Raw genomic sequence first — 15,212 nt, 5'->3', positions numbered from 1 at the left:
CTTGAACTGAGAATTATCTCCAGCACAGCTCACTGTCTCTCAATTTTTAGGAAAATTCTCTATCTTATAACTGGAGTAGAAATATTGTGAATTAATGTGTTTAAAGCTTAGATATTATATCGGTTTTAAGATATATCCACCAATTATATCTTCATATTTTATGTATGTTTATGTATGTTTATATTCTTTGACAATCCTTCCATCAAGAGGGGGAGCCTCTGTCTCCTCCTTGTGGATCTGGGCAGGCTTGTAACTCACGTGTATCCAATAGAATATGATAGAAGTAATGTGCTATGACTTCTGAAGCCACAAATGAGAAAACGATGGTGTAGTTTTCTTCTAGTTCGCCGGGACGCTTATACTGGAGCCTTGAGCCACCTTTTAAGAAGTCTGACCACTTTGAGGCCACCACACTGTGAGGAAGTTCAAGCCACTTGGGGAGGTGAAAAAAAAAAATGAACCCTTGTGCACTGTGGGTGGGAACATAAATTGGTGCAGCCACAGTGGGAAACAGTGTGGAGGTGCCTCAAAAAATTAAAAATAGAACCACCCTTTGACCCGGGATTTCCACTTCTGGGTATGTATCTGAAGGAAATGAAATCACCATCTCAAAAAGATATTTGCAACCCATGTTTGTTACAGCATTACCTGCAATTAGCCAAGATATGAAGACAATCCAAGTGTCCATCAATAGATGAATGGGTTACAAAAACTTGGTATACACACACACACACACACACACACACACACACACACACACACACTGGAATTATTATTCAGTCATAACAAAGAAGGAAACCCTGCCATTTGCAACTACATGGATGAACCTTGAGGGTATTAGGCTAAGTGAAATAATTCAGGCAGAGAAAGACAAATACTGCACGATCGCTTGTATGTGGATTCTAAAAAAACAAACTCAAAAAATCAGAGAGCAGAATGGTGGTTGTCGGGGGCAGGATGCAGGAGTGGGAAATGGGTGAAGGCATTCAAAGAGTATAAGCTTCCAGTTTTCAGATGGATACGTTCCGGGAATCTAGTGGCCAGAATGGTGATTACAGGTAACAATATTGTATTGCATATTTGAAAGTTACTAAGAGAGAACATCTTAAATGTTCTTACCACACACACAATTTGTAACTATGTGAGGAAACGAATGTGTTAACTAGCTTTATCACAGTAATCATTTTGCAACCTATACATATATCAAATCATTACATTGTTCACCTTAAACTTATACCATGTTATATGTGAATTATAGCTCAGTAAAGCTGGGGGCGGGGGGGGGGGGAAGAAAGGAAAGAATGACTCAGAGTGTAGACTCAGAAGCCCAGAGGGTAAAGACAAGAGCCATGGCAATAACTCTCAAGGTCTAATACTGAGCGCTAATCAAGGAACAGACATTTGCCTGGCTAGATGTCAGAATAGCTATGGACGAGTGGTTGCCATATATCTCTTTCCCTCGCACATCTTTTTGAACTGCAGTGGCTATTGTAGTGATTTCATCCTTAAATCATCATTGTGTGGTAGTTGTATGGAGAAGCAGATGATTTGTCTAAGTCTTTTTTTTTTTTTAAGAGAGAGAGAATAAGTGGGGGAGAGGGACAGAGAAAGAGAGAGAGAGAGAGAGAGAGAGAGAGAGAGAGAGAATCTTAAACTCAGCACAGATCCTGACACAGGGCTCGATCCTATGACCCTGGGATCATGACCTGAGCTGAAACTAAGAGTTGGACACTCGACCGACTGAGCCACCCAGGCGTCCCTCTAAGTCTAGATTGAAAGAAGCATACGCAAGAAGCGCCCCCCAGAGAGCTCGCCCACGCCTGGACATGAGTTAGACAATGAAATCCTGAAATCCGATGCCAACTCTTATCTGACAGATAGAATCAGCTTCCACTCATGTAGGGGAGCCAACTTTGGGAAAAAACACAAAGCGTTATGAAAAAGAACAAGAATAGTTGAAAAGGGGTCAAGAAAAATTATGGGAAAGTATACAGTCATGGAAATCAGATCCCAATGAAGATGAGGGAGGGACGCTAGACCCCTCTATGATTCAGCAAACGTAAAGGCACTTTTTCTTGCCCACTGCGACACCACTTAATGTTGAAAACAGTAGCTGACAATTTTCCTTGCTGCCTGAGGACCAACCAAGGGCTCGCCTCACCACCTCACCTCACTTGTATCACATACTGAGATTGATAAACGAATGAGTGACCCAGATGCCACATTTGTATGCACTTTTTTTAAATGACTGGAACATAGAAATTCTTAGTGTCTCTACATCAGGAGCTAGAGAACAATATTTGGCCCTCCAGCTGAACAGCCTTGCCACAGTCTACCCGGCCCAGCCTCACTCTGATCTCAGACTCAGTAGCACAATAACAGAAGCCATGGAAGAAAGAAACTGCCAGCTTGCCAAGTCTAACCCAAACCTGGGTCTGGCTGAAAAGGCTCACAGATTCCTTTTATAACAAGAATACTCTTATGCCCAGGTAGCATCTCCTGTGGTTGACTACCTGTGGCGGGTAGATAAGTTTGTTAGTTTTACTTCCGCAAACCCACAAGAGAAAAGACCAAGCCCCTTGCGACCTCGGAGGAGAGAAGAAAGGGCAGAGACTAAGATCCAGACCCAATCAGCAGTCAGGTCACAGCGAGAATTAGTTCCTGTTGTGTTTAGACCATGCTAGTTTCAGTCATTTCAAGATCGGAGGTGGTTCAAAGCTGAGAATTAAAGCATCTTCAGTTCCAAGCCCGAGTTGGGTTCCATCTTGCCAACTCCTCTCCCCGCATCATGTAAAGCTGCTGGGACAAAATGGGACCATCTGAGCGGGAATCAGATAATAATAGCAAAGAGGAAGTAGGTTGGGGAGGGACGGTTGAGGCCACTCCAAGTAACCGGAGAACTCATTAGTTCCAACAGAATCCTTGCCAATCCCATTGGCCGCCATGAGCCTGTTTCCCCAGAAGAGCCCCAGGGATGAGGGTCTGGCTTGCTGCTGTGAGCACAGGCAGAGCCCTGAAAACCCAGGGGGACTGGGGACTGGAAAATCCAATTGGTAATGATGATCCCTATGAACTATGTGTGTCTGCTAAGGAGTGACAGTTCTCTGAAACCTTAACACCTTGTCACTTGCACACCTGAGACACGGGTATATACTGTGAGCCCCACATGCAGCGTTACTGAATATCAAATTCTACATTTCGGGCACCAGCCTCTCAGGGGAACCCAACCAACACAGAAAACATCAATGCAGACACATGCACGGTTTGATTCAGTGGAAAAGCTTTCCACGGGGACCTCGGAGCTAAGCAGCAGAGCAGGACGGGCAGGGCGGGGCACACAGAAACAGAGGCAGGGCACAGAGATTTTAGCTAAGATGTTAAATGACCCAGGGAATTGATGGACGAGAAGAAAATGGAGATGAGGGAAGGAGAAGCTCAAGAAGGAAGAGAACAGGGGCACCTGGGTGGCTCAGTCCATCTCTTGCTTTCGGCTCAGGTCCTGATCTCACAGTTGGTGAGTTTGAGCCCCACATTGGGCTCTGTGCTGACAGTGCAGGACTTGCTTGGGATTCTCTCTCTCTCTCTCTCTCTCCCTCGTTCTCTGCCCCTCCCCTGCTCATGTTCTCTCTCTCTCTCAAAATAAAAATAAAGATAAATTAAAAAAAAAAAAAAAGAAGGAAGAGAACAACTAAGGGAAACAACGGCAGTTTGTAATACAGAAATGATGGAAATAAGAAAACCTCTATTTTCCGGGGTCCCTGGGTGGCTCAGTCGGTTAAACATCTGACTCTTGATTTTGGCTCAGGTCATGATCTCACGGTTTGTGGGTTTAAGTCCTGGGTCGGGCTTTGCGCTGCCACTGTGGAGCCTGCTTGGGATTCTCTCTCTGTCCCTCTCTGCCCCTCCCCTGCTTGATCTCTCTCTCTCTCAAAAAATAAATAAATAGGGGTGCCTGGGACTCTTGGTTTCGGCTCAGGTCATGATCTCGTGGTCCATGAGTTCGAGCCCCACGTCGGGCTCTGTGCTGACAGCTCAGAGCCTGGAGCCTGTTTCAGATTCTGTGTCTCCCTCTCTCTCACCCTCCCCCGTTCATGCTCTGTCTCTCTCTGTCTCAAAAATAAATAAACGTTAAATAAATAAATAAACAAACATCAAAACATTAAAAAAAAAAAAGAAAATCTCTATTTTCCAAAACTACTGTCTTTTTATCATGCAGTGTCATGATTATTTGTTTACATCCCTCATCTTGCCTCAAGTTCAAGACAGAAAAACTATCTAGATTGCTAGCACAGCTCTCACAGCGTTAGCAAGGTTCTTGGAGTAGACATTTAATAAGCTGAATATAGAGAAGGGACGGGGGCAGAGGGAAACCAGCCTGAAGAGCTTAAGGCTGAATGCCCAGAGTTCTTCCTCAGGGGCACCTGGGTGGCTCAGTGGGTTGAACGTCCAACTTCAGCTCAGGTCATGATCTCGGGGTTGACCAGTTCAAGCCCTGCGTGGGGCTCTGTGCTGTCAGCTCAGCACCTGGAGCCTGCTTTGGATTCTGCATCTCCCTCTCTCTCTGCCCCTCCCCCACTCGTGCTCTGTCTTTCTCTGTGTGTCAAAAATAAACATTAAATTAAAAAAAAAAGTTCTTCAGTATTTAAACAATCTCTGTTTCTGTTTCCATCTCTCTCTCTCTCTCTCACCCACGTGAAGAGCCTTGGAAGCATCCGTCATTTCTCCCTCTTCCTCGACCCAAGTCTCCATCACTTTCCTACCCCCTCTGCTTCCCAATGTTACCTGTGTCCATTACTTCCTTCCTACCCTTGGCATCTCTGGCCTGATTATACTAAGGCTTCTTGGGCTGCCAGTGTGATCATAGCCGGAACAGAAAATAAATTACTTCATTTATTTTTAATTGATAGTTTGATGAATCATTAAAATAATCATTATTTTCAATAATGTAAAAAAATGGGGGGGCCCCTGGGAGGCTCAGTCGGTTAAGCGTCCGACTCTTGGTTTCAGCTCGGGTCATGATCTCATGGTTCGTGAGTTCCGGACCAGCATTGGGCTCCGTGCTGATAGCGTGGAGCCTGCTTGGGATTCTCTCTTTGTCTCTGTCTCTGCCCCTCCCCCGCTCACCCTGTTTCTCTGAAAATAAATAAACTTTAAACAAATTAAAAAAAAATTTTTTTTGCTTAGAAATGCCTCTAGTTTACAAAGCCAGAGATCGCTGTGTCAAGTTCTGGTTTTTTTTTTTAAACCACTTATAAAAAAGATGTTGACAATTCTTAGAGGAAGAAAAAGCTGTGTTACTCATTAAGTCAGAGTTACACACGGATTATATTTAAAATATATATTTGTGTATCTACCATTTAGAGAGAAAAGGTAGGGAACAGCAAAGCGAGGCCTGCAGCAGTCAGATCTCTGATACTTGATTGTTTCTCACAAAGAGTGTTTGTTGGCAGAAGGGACTAACCAGAACCATCCTTGCTTGAATTGTGATGGCTCCCTATCATCTACAGGGCAAAGTCCAAGGCCAGGTATGTCCTTGTTAGTACTATCAGGGCTCAGCCCATATCCCTTGAATCCCTTCTAAGATTTCTGGGTACCTCTCCCCCTGCGTCCCCCAGCTTCTGTAACCTTTGCATCAAAGGACGCATACCTTAGACTCTCTCTAGAATCCGCAGGAGTGGAGCCTCCGCCCCCAAGTGCAGAGAAGCAAAAGTCAAGGCAGCCTACGACTCACTGAACTAAGAGCAGAAAAACCCAGCTCCCTTGCTTCAAGTAGGGACCAACTGTGAGGTGTAACTTACACTCCAGAGTTCCCCTGCAGATCAAGTCGAGGCCAGGACTTTGCCTAAAATCACATCCTTGCTGGGTACCTCATTTATCCACTGATGCATTGCAAACTCCTTCCAAAATTAATGGCTTAAAACAACAAGCATTTATCATCTCGTTCAGTATCTGAGGGTCAGGAATCCGGGAGCGGCTCACCTGGCTGCAGGCGGGTTGTCAGCAGGGGCTGCAGTTGTCTGATGGGGACGGAGGGTCTGCTTCCAAGATCACTCACATGGCTGTTGGTAGGAGGCTTCGGTTTCTTGCCAGATGGGCCTCTCTATAGGGCTGCTCACACGACGTGGCAGCTGTCTTTTCCCAAAGCAAATGATCCAAGAGGAGAGAGCTAGTAAGTGAGCAAGAGAGCACAGAAACAGAACCTAATCTCAGAAGGGACAGATCATCACTTGGGCTATTTGCTGTCGGTCACACAGAGCAGCCGGCACAATGTGGGACAGGATAGCAAGAAAGGGTACCAGGCAGTGAGGATGATCGGGGGCCCTCCTGGACACTAACAACCACAGTGGGCCTCCTGCCTTCTCCACCCTGCTCCTCCCATTCTCTAATCAGATTTTTCTAGAAGCACTTCTCCCTCCCCACCCAGTTTTATTGAGATATAATTGACATACAGCCCTGCTCAAGCTTTTGAACAGTGTGACTTGACTTACATATATTGTGAAATGATGACCACAATTGGTTAACATCCACCATCTGATATAGATACAGAAAGGAAGAAATAAAGAAAAAAAGAAAGAAAGAAGAAAGGAAGGAAGGAAGGAAGGAAGGAAGAAGGAAAGAAGGAAGAAATGAAGGAGGAAGGAAGGAAGGAGGAAGGAAGGAAGGAGGAAGGAAGAAGGAAGGAAGGAAGGAAGGAAGGAAGGAAGGAAGGAAGGAAAGAAAGAAAGAAAGAAAGAAAGAAAGAAAGAAAGAAAGAAAGAAAGAAAGAGAAAGAAAGAAAGGAAGGAAGGAAGGAGGAAGGAAGGAGGGAAGGAAAGAAGGAAGGAAGGAAGGAAGGAAGGAAGGAAGGAAGGAAGGAAGGAAGGATGGAAGGAAGGAAGGAAGGAAGGAAGGAAGGAAGGAAGGAAGGAAGGAAGAGAGAAAAAATTGTTTTTCTTGTGATGAGAATTCTTAGGATTTACGCTCTTGCCAACTTTCACGTACCTACCGCAGTGTTAGCTATAGTCATCGCATTGTACATCACATGCCCAGGACTTCTTTATCTTCTAACTGGAAATTTGGACCTTTGACCACCTGTCTCCAATTTCCTCATCCGCACCCTCCACCCCCCTGCTTCTGATAACTACAAATCTGATCTCTTTCTATGAGCGTGGCTTTTGTTTTTTCGGTTTTGCTCTTAGATTCCACATGTAAGTGAAATCACACAGTATTTGGTTTTCTCTGTTTGACTTATTTCAGTTGGCAGAATGCCCTCAAGGTCCATTTATAATGTCACAAATGCAGGATTCCCTCCCCCCCTTTCTGGCTGAATAATGTTCCCTTGTATATACATACCACATCTTCTTCATTCATTCCTCTGTCGATGGACACTCACGTTGCTACCCTGTCTCAATTACTGAAAGTCATGCTGCAGTGAGCACGGGGTGCAAATATCTCTTCGAGATCCCGTTTTCAACTCCTTTGGCTATAGACCCAAAAGTGGCATTGCTGGTTCACGTGGTAGGTGCATTTGTAACCTTCGGAGGACCCTCCATCCTGTTTCCCGTCGTGGCTGGACCAGCTTCCATTCCCACCCGTGGTGCATGGTGTTGCCTCTTCTCCACATCCTCACCAGCATCGGTTATCTCTTGACTTTGTGATGATGGCCATTGCAGCAGGCACGCGATAGCTCACTGTGCTTCTGATCTGCATTTCTCTAACATGGGTGATGTTGAGCATCTTTTCAAGCACACGTTGGCCATTCATATACCTTCCTTCGACGGACGTCTATTCAGCTCTTTGGCTTAAGAGCGTCTAAAATTAGACGCTTTGTGTTTGTTTTGCTGTTGAGTTATAGGAGCCTTTTAAAAAGTATCCTTTGGATATGAACCTCTTTTATCAGATATATGGTTTGCAAATGCTGTTTTCCATTGGGAAGTCTTCTCCTCCCTCTCCCTCCTCCTCCTCGCCTCCTGTCTCTCCTCTTCTTCCTCCTCCTTCTTCACGTGCTTCCTTTTCCATTGCTGCTTCTATAAGGAGCACTTCTTAAGGAATCACTGGCATCTGAATCCCGGTCTTAGGGATTGCTTCTGTGGAACCCAACTCAAGCCCGCAAAGTCCTCCACGATGTGGCCTCCGCCTACTTCTCTAATGTCGTCGCTTGCCAACACGTGCTCTTCCCTTGATGCAGCAACTAGCTTGGAAAGGATGCTGGAAATCCCCTGTACCTTGTATGTGATCTTTCTCTGCCCTGACTCGGAGTCTTAGTCCTCTCTTTATCTCTACCACTTGCTACCACTAGATATTTGTCAAGTGAATGAATGAGTGCATACACCCTAAAGCACTCTCTGTCCTTAATTGGCTACTGCACAGAGGAAACGACACGAGGCTTTGTTCTGTCACCTTGGGCAGGCGTGAGGACTTCACCACGGCCTCCAAACTCTGCGAAAGGGAAACAGAGAAATGCATTCAGTCATTTATTCATTCATCAAGTATTTACTGAAAGCTTACCATGTCCTGGACGCTTCCTGAATCACTGGACACAGGGCAGTGGAAAAAGACACTCAAAGTCTACCTGCAGGGCTTATATTCTAGTGGAAGAAATCATAACAGCCAAAGAGTATGGAGTGTCGCCAGGTCCCGGGCACTGTCCTAGATGGATATAGGTCGGCACACGGATACAGATACAGATATAAATAGATAGATCACTTCATTTAATTCCTACACAACGCTTATGAGGCAGGTCTTACCATTTTCATTTTGTAAATAAAGAGAATAATACACAGACCATAAATAGCGGAACTGGAATTTGAACCCAGGTAGTAATGCTAAAGAAAAAAAATTATTCGTGGCTCTTGTTAAAAATGATAAGACTCTTTTCAGGGGGACCACTGTGATGGGGGTTTTGTGGTAGAGAAGAGAGATCGGCTCAACCTCACAAACAACAAGAACAAGTAGAGATTTGCAGTCAAGGATCAGGCTGGGGGTCCGCAGATGGGAAATTATTAAAAGGGGGCATCAAGGTAGGGGGGATATCTCCTAAACCAACTGCACAGGAGTTTTACTCAAGGCAGGCCAGGGTGATAAGATATCAAGGGTGGGGGAAGAAGGAATTGGGTCCGATGTCATGGCTTGTCAGATACCAAGGCTGGAGGGGGAGGAATCTAATCAGATATCAAAGGTGGGGGATTTTCACTAAACTGCCCCAGCAGGATTCTTGCTAAAACTGGACTGAATGGGCCAAGGACGGAGCCCAAGGGCGAGACCTCATCAGAAAGAGGACTCACAGGAGCCTGGCTGGAGTTAGGGCCAGGACAGTCTTTCGGTGGCATGTTCCAGAACCCATGCTCTTGCCTACTCTAGTCAGCCAGTGGGAATTGCCTTGGCACGGTCATGCCAACTACAGAGCTCTTTGCTTATCTGGATTTTCTTATCCCTGCAATATGTGCTACTTTAAATTTCTAAAAAGGGAAAAGAGTGAAATTGTGCTGATATCTTGCTTACCTAGAATAAAACTGCACTTTGAGCCGGAATGGGTGTGAGAGGTAACACAGTAGAGAGCAGACAGTGGGAGTTGGGTCGGAGCTAGAAACTGTGGTCCTGTCCGCGTCGTCACCTGCATGGCAAGGGAGCTGGGCGCTATGGTTCCAAGATTCTTTCCTCCATTCCCTCCGCGCAACCTTGACGATCTAGCCGTAAGGTTTCACCACCTTTATGGCACGTCACCTCGCATCGTATTTATCAGCCTGCGTACCTCATTTCCCCTGCGCGACTGTAAGCTCTCGGTACAGTGAGTGCTCCCATACACAACATTACATCCTCAACACCGTGCCACCTTGGGCGTGTCTTCCGGTGTCGAGAATGGGCCTCTGTAGCCAAGGAGCTCCCTCAAAATGCTCCTTCAAGGTCACAGAGGACACGAATAAAAGAGTCCAGATCGCCATGCAGGCAATCCTGTCCCATTCCGAAGCTGGTGCTCTCAACTCGCACCCAGCGACTCAGAGAAGAGCAGTTGCTTGCATAGAATTGCTGCTGGGTCAAGCGTATCATTCTCCGAAGTCTCCCTCAAAGATTTCTCTCTCAGCCACACACAGACTCTCGCTCACAGGTTCAACGTGTACATTTCGAAATGCCCCAGATGGCACAGCTCACCTTGAAATCTGTCCTTTTTGTGAGCAAGGTAGGTCCTGGCTTGGATTCTCAGCTCGAAAACACCGTGGGGATGTACTGCAAAGGAGATTATTTAGAAAGATAGGTTTTATCAATATTGACATCTTTATTTCTTTTTAAAAAATGTTTTTAAACTTTATTTATTTTTGAGAGAGAAAGTGAGAGAGAGAGAAAGAGAGAGAGAAAGAAAGACAGCATGTGTGGGGGAAGGGCAGACAGAGAGAAACACACACACACACACACACACACACACACACACACACATTCTGAAGCAGACTCCAGCTCTGAGCTGTCAGCACAGAGCCCAACACGGGGCTCAAACTCATGACCTGAGCCAAAGTCAGGCGCTCAACCGACCCAGGCATTCTGACATTTTTATTTCTTTAGATGCATGGGAATTCATTGTATTATTCCTTGCCTGCCTTTACTTCTTAATTGCTAAATAATATATATATTTTTAAGAACAGAGAGGCATTTTCCCCCAAGGATACCGGCTGCATTGAAGACTGACATAGTTTCAACTTCCCCGTGATACCCGGGCTCCCATAAGGCTGTAAGGGTTCAGGCCCCAGCAGGAAATACATAATGTGCTTGAAGGGGTAACTGAAGGAGAATTTCCAGATGGGATCACTTAGAAAATAGTGGGCAGAAATAAGAGAAATCAACAGACAGGTGCAGCACCTCAAGACCATTAGTAAGAATTAGGAAAAAGCCATTAGCAAGGGAAGCCAGCTATTTGAAGAAGCAAAGGAAGCAAGTGTTTGAGGAGATTTGGAGGGTTGTGGACAGGGCATCCACAAAGAAACCCAACCAGCAGCCTGAACAGCGTGGGAGGGATGGATGTCTATCTCATCCACCTTCCCATTTGCTGGTGCTCCCCACTGGCCTCGCACAGCCAGAAACCAGGTGAGGGAGGGAGGCTCGATGATGCAGCCCCCAGAGCACAGAACCGGGTAGAGAAGAGTGGGTGGAAAATCTGGAGCTGCAAAGTGAATATCCAGGTCAGGAGCCAGCCCCGTCCACCTGGAGCCCAACTCGTGAGAGGCCAGATGTCAGAAAAGGGGTAGCAGAGGCTCACATGTAGGTTATGGCGTATCTACTCTTCTAGGAGTGAACACGTATCCATTTGGCCAACAGGAAATTTCCTCGGTAACAAATGGTTGGATAGATATATTAGGTCTGCTTTCCTTTTTTTTTTTTTTTTTTTTAAGTTTATTTGTTTTGAGAGAGAGAGAGAGAGAGAGACAGAGCACGAGCAGGGAGGTGGCAGAGAGATGGAGAGAGAATCCTGAGCAGACTCTGAGCCATCAGCACAGAGCCCAACTTGGGGCTCGAACTTACAGACCATGAGATCATGACCTGAGCCGAAGTCAGACGCTCAACCGACTGAGCCACCCAGGTGCCCCAGCTCTGCTTTCCTTAAAGGGAGAAAGTCAGTCAACCCATAGAAGAGAAAGAAGAGAATCAAATACCATACCGAGGAAGCGTAGCTTTACCATAAGAGTCATGTAACATTCAAAAATTCAAACATGTTGCAGGGCTGGCCAACGGGGAAAAGAAAACATGATTAAATAATGCAGGCAAGTCTGTCCACCACACGCTCCATAGGCTTATGTCCGAAGGTGAGCGTGAGACAGTTGACATCAGTCCACCGATTTCCCCCATCAATCTCATAGTGCAAGTGTTTGTCATGCTAAGTGTGATTCTAGTGTGTAGGTGCAGATGCTTGTGTACCCCTTATGACGTATTTTAGATTACTATATATGTCAATGTTTATGTATGTGTGCAGGTTTGTATGTGCAAAGTCATGCATACTATTCTTTAGAAGCAACTTAAGAAATGTCCAAGGGTTTTAATGCTTTAGAGCTGTGATCAACACTTTTTAAAACTAGAAAACCCCTGAAAAATATTTTTGAGAATGAACTATTTTTATGTATTGTTTTCTCTTCACTGGCTTTTAAGTCTCACTCCTGCATAAGCTATAACTCTGCTGTAATCCCTTACCCACCAGGCAGACGTTAGAAAAGGAGCCTGGGGAGAGCCCATTGTGGAAATAGGTCGAGAGGAAAAGAAGATTTCTTAGCAGAAAAATAAATTAAAGTCTTTGGAAAAATCTAGTAACTTACTAACTTTTGTTTCTGTAGATGAACATTTTTAAATGCTTAATAATTCCCTTTAGAAGGTCAGCAATAAGTAGTCCTTAATGATACAAAGAAATAAAAAATACATGCAATTATATTCCATTTCACCATAAGAACCAAGGATAGGGCTTCAACGTTGGATGGGTTCAAGCCCGTCTATAACACCTGGAGTTAACTGGTGAACTCTGATCTCAAAGTCAGCAGGGATTAGGTTGTGTGTACTAACAACTATCCCCCAACTTTCAGGGGCTTAAACAAATCAGAGCTTATTTTCTCTTTTTGGTCACCTTTATTGAGGGATAATTGACAAATAAAAACTGTATATATTTAAAGTACACAATGTGATGATTCAGTATACATTAAATATACTAACACCTTCATCACTTCACATACTTTTTTTATGAGAACACTTAAGATCTACTCTCTTAGCAACTTTCAAGTATATAATATGGTATTAATTAATTAATTAATTAATTAATTAATTTGAGAGAGAGAGAGAGAGAGTGCAAGTGGGGGAGAGGGGCAGAGGGAGAGAGAGAGAGAGAGAGAGAGAGAGGAACTTAAGCAGCCTCCAAGCTCAGTGCAGAGCCTGACTCAGCTCAATTCCATGACCCTGGGATCATGACCTGAGCCAAAATCAAGAGTTGGATGCTCAACTGACTGAGCCACCCAGGCGCCCAGTGTTATTAACTGCACATTAGGTCCCCAGAACTTATTCATCTTATAACTAAAAGTTTGTACCCTTTGACCAACATCTCCCCATTTCACACACACACACACACACACACACACACACACACACACACACACACACCTGCCTCCAGCCCCTGGTATACCCCATTCTGTTTTCGGGTTCTCTTGAGTTCTACTTTTTTAGATATCACATACAACTGAGATCACATATGGTCACATATGGTATTTGTCTTTCTGTGTCTGGCTTATTCCACTGAACATAATGTCTTCTAGGTTCACCCGTGTTGTCACAAATGTCAGTTTTTCCTTCCCTTTTGTGATTTAATAATATTCTACTATATATATGTACAACATATTTTCTGTATCTGCTCATCCATTTGATGGACACTTGGGACTTACTTCCCACTCACTGAGCTGGGGCTCTGCTCTCTGTCATATTTGTCCTCTCTCTAGACCTCAGCCCGACGGGAGCCCCAGAATATCAAACATCACAGGTCATGGTGCTAGAAAGGAGGGTCTCACAGCAGTAATCAAATGCCTACTCTACACTCTACAACTCAAACCTCTCTGACCAGAACTGGGTCACGTGGGTCCACCCAACAGGGCCAAGAATGGCAATCACCTTGCATCCAGAAGATGAAGGGCCAGGTATATTTAGTATTTAGCTTTAGTGGCTATCTCACCAATATAATGCCCTTTCCCTTATCCTGAGAGCAGAGATTCGGACCTCAGAAACTGAACGGAGGAGAAAACTGGGGTCTTTGGACCTTTGGTCAGCAAAACCAGAGGGAAGATTTAAGCCCGTGTCATCAGGACACTATCTTTCAGAAGCCTGGAAGTGTGGCCACTGATGGCACTTGCCAGTGGTTGAGTATACTAGTGGCACAGTCTTTGATTATGATACCCTATGGGAAAATATTTGGAGAATGCACTGCTAATGTATGGAAACGCATCTACAAACTTCATACAAGTCCTACTGTGCAAATATATGTTATGTACATGACTACACATTATGTACATGACTACTACCGCTCTAATAATGTTCCCCAACCAATACATCATCTCGCACCCTCCTTGGGGTATGGGCATCCCACCTTGGAGACCCTCCCCCTGGAGGATCAAGAGGTTTGAGTCACATTCTTACAAGAGACCAACAGGAAAGGGATCTGTTTACGTAAAATTATCTGTAATCCCAGATGTGACCCCAAGTAATAACTTAATATCTTGATACATTTCTTTTTTCTCTGCACGGCTATCCATACACCAAAATGTTTTTAAAAAGATACCATACTGAACAAACCGCTTTGTAACCTCCTTTTCACAGCGAACACATTGTGAACAATATATTGCATATTCCCCAACATCATTTCTATAACTTTTATCATTTTCCTTACTTCAACAGGAATATAGGTTCCTTGTGAAATCCTATTAAATGTGTATAAGCAAAAAGCAAAAAAGGAAAGATTGCTCATTTTCCATTACGCAGACATGACCACTTTTAAAACTTTGCTGGGGCATCTGGGGGGTTCAGTCGGTTGGGCGTCCGACTTCGACCCAGGTCATGATCTCACAGTTGGTGGGTTCGGGCCCCGCATCAGGCTCTGTGCTGACAGCTTGGAGCCTGGAGCCTGCTTCGGATTCTGTGTCCCCCTCTCTCTGCATCTCCCCCACTCATGCTCTGTTTCTGTCTCAAAAATAAATAAACATAAAAGAAAATTAAAAAAAAAAGCTTTGCTGTTAATTTTTTTTTGGCCAGTTTCTTTCCAATGTGCTCGTGGTCCCCCATTAATGGGATCACGTTATGTCTACTCTTCTGTAAACTCCTGTATCGTTTCATATGATATGAAATTTGATATATCGTTCATCATTTCATATGAAATGAATTTATATGACACATATTTTCGTATGTATTGTGTATCTTTCTAGATAATGGAATACTCTCCTACAACCCCATTTGAAGGACTCTCTGTGGCAATGTTTCCAAAACTGATGTTCTCTGAACATTGTTCTAGAAGATTTCCATAGCTACCTTGAGAGAAAAAAATTCTGTGGTAAAATAAGTTCGGAAAATAGTGCCTGTTTGAATTGTCATAATGCACATTAGTTATTAAAGTCTGAAAATCCTACAACTGAAGAAAAATATTTGACTTTGTTTAACATGGTATTTCTCAGATTTATTCGAGCATGACTCACTTTTTGGAAACACTTCAAATACCATGCTCAGAGCAGTAC

General features: G+C 44.4%; 1 long non-coding RNA gene across 1 annotated transcript in view; it reads right to left on the bottom strand.

The window, feature by feature from the left end:
* The window catches only part of LOC113596711 (uncharacterized), a 55,257-nt gene that overhangs the window by 6,201 nt on the left and 33,844 nt on the right, over positions 1-15,212 (bottom strand). Inside the window, exons 2-4 of the long non-coding RNA XR_008294466.1 lie at positions 10,129-10,203; positions 7,333-8,416; positions 5,980-6,166 (exon numbers count right to left, since the gene is read on the bottom strand). This is a non-coding gene — a long non-coding RNA (uncharacterized LOC113596711). The remainder of the gene's footprint in view (positions 1-5,979; positions 6,167-7,332; positions 8,417-10,128; positions 10,204-15,212) is intronic.

The sequence above is a fragment of the Acinonyx jubatus genome, chromosome E3 (genome assembly GCF_027475565.1).
Source record: "Acinonyx jubatus isolate Ajub_Pintada_27869175 chromosome E3, VMU_Ajub_asm_v1.0, whole genome shotgun sequence".
In the NCBI taxonomy this organism is placed as follows: domain Eukaryota; kingdom Metazoa; phylum Chordata; class Mammalia; order Carnivora; family Felidae; genus Acinonyx; species Acinonyx jubatus.
This window is presented reverse-complemented; position numbering and strand designations above follow the sequence as displayed.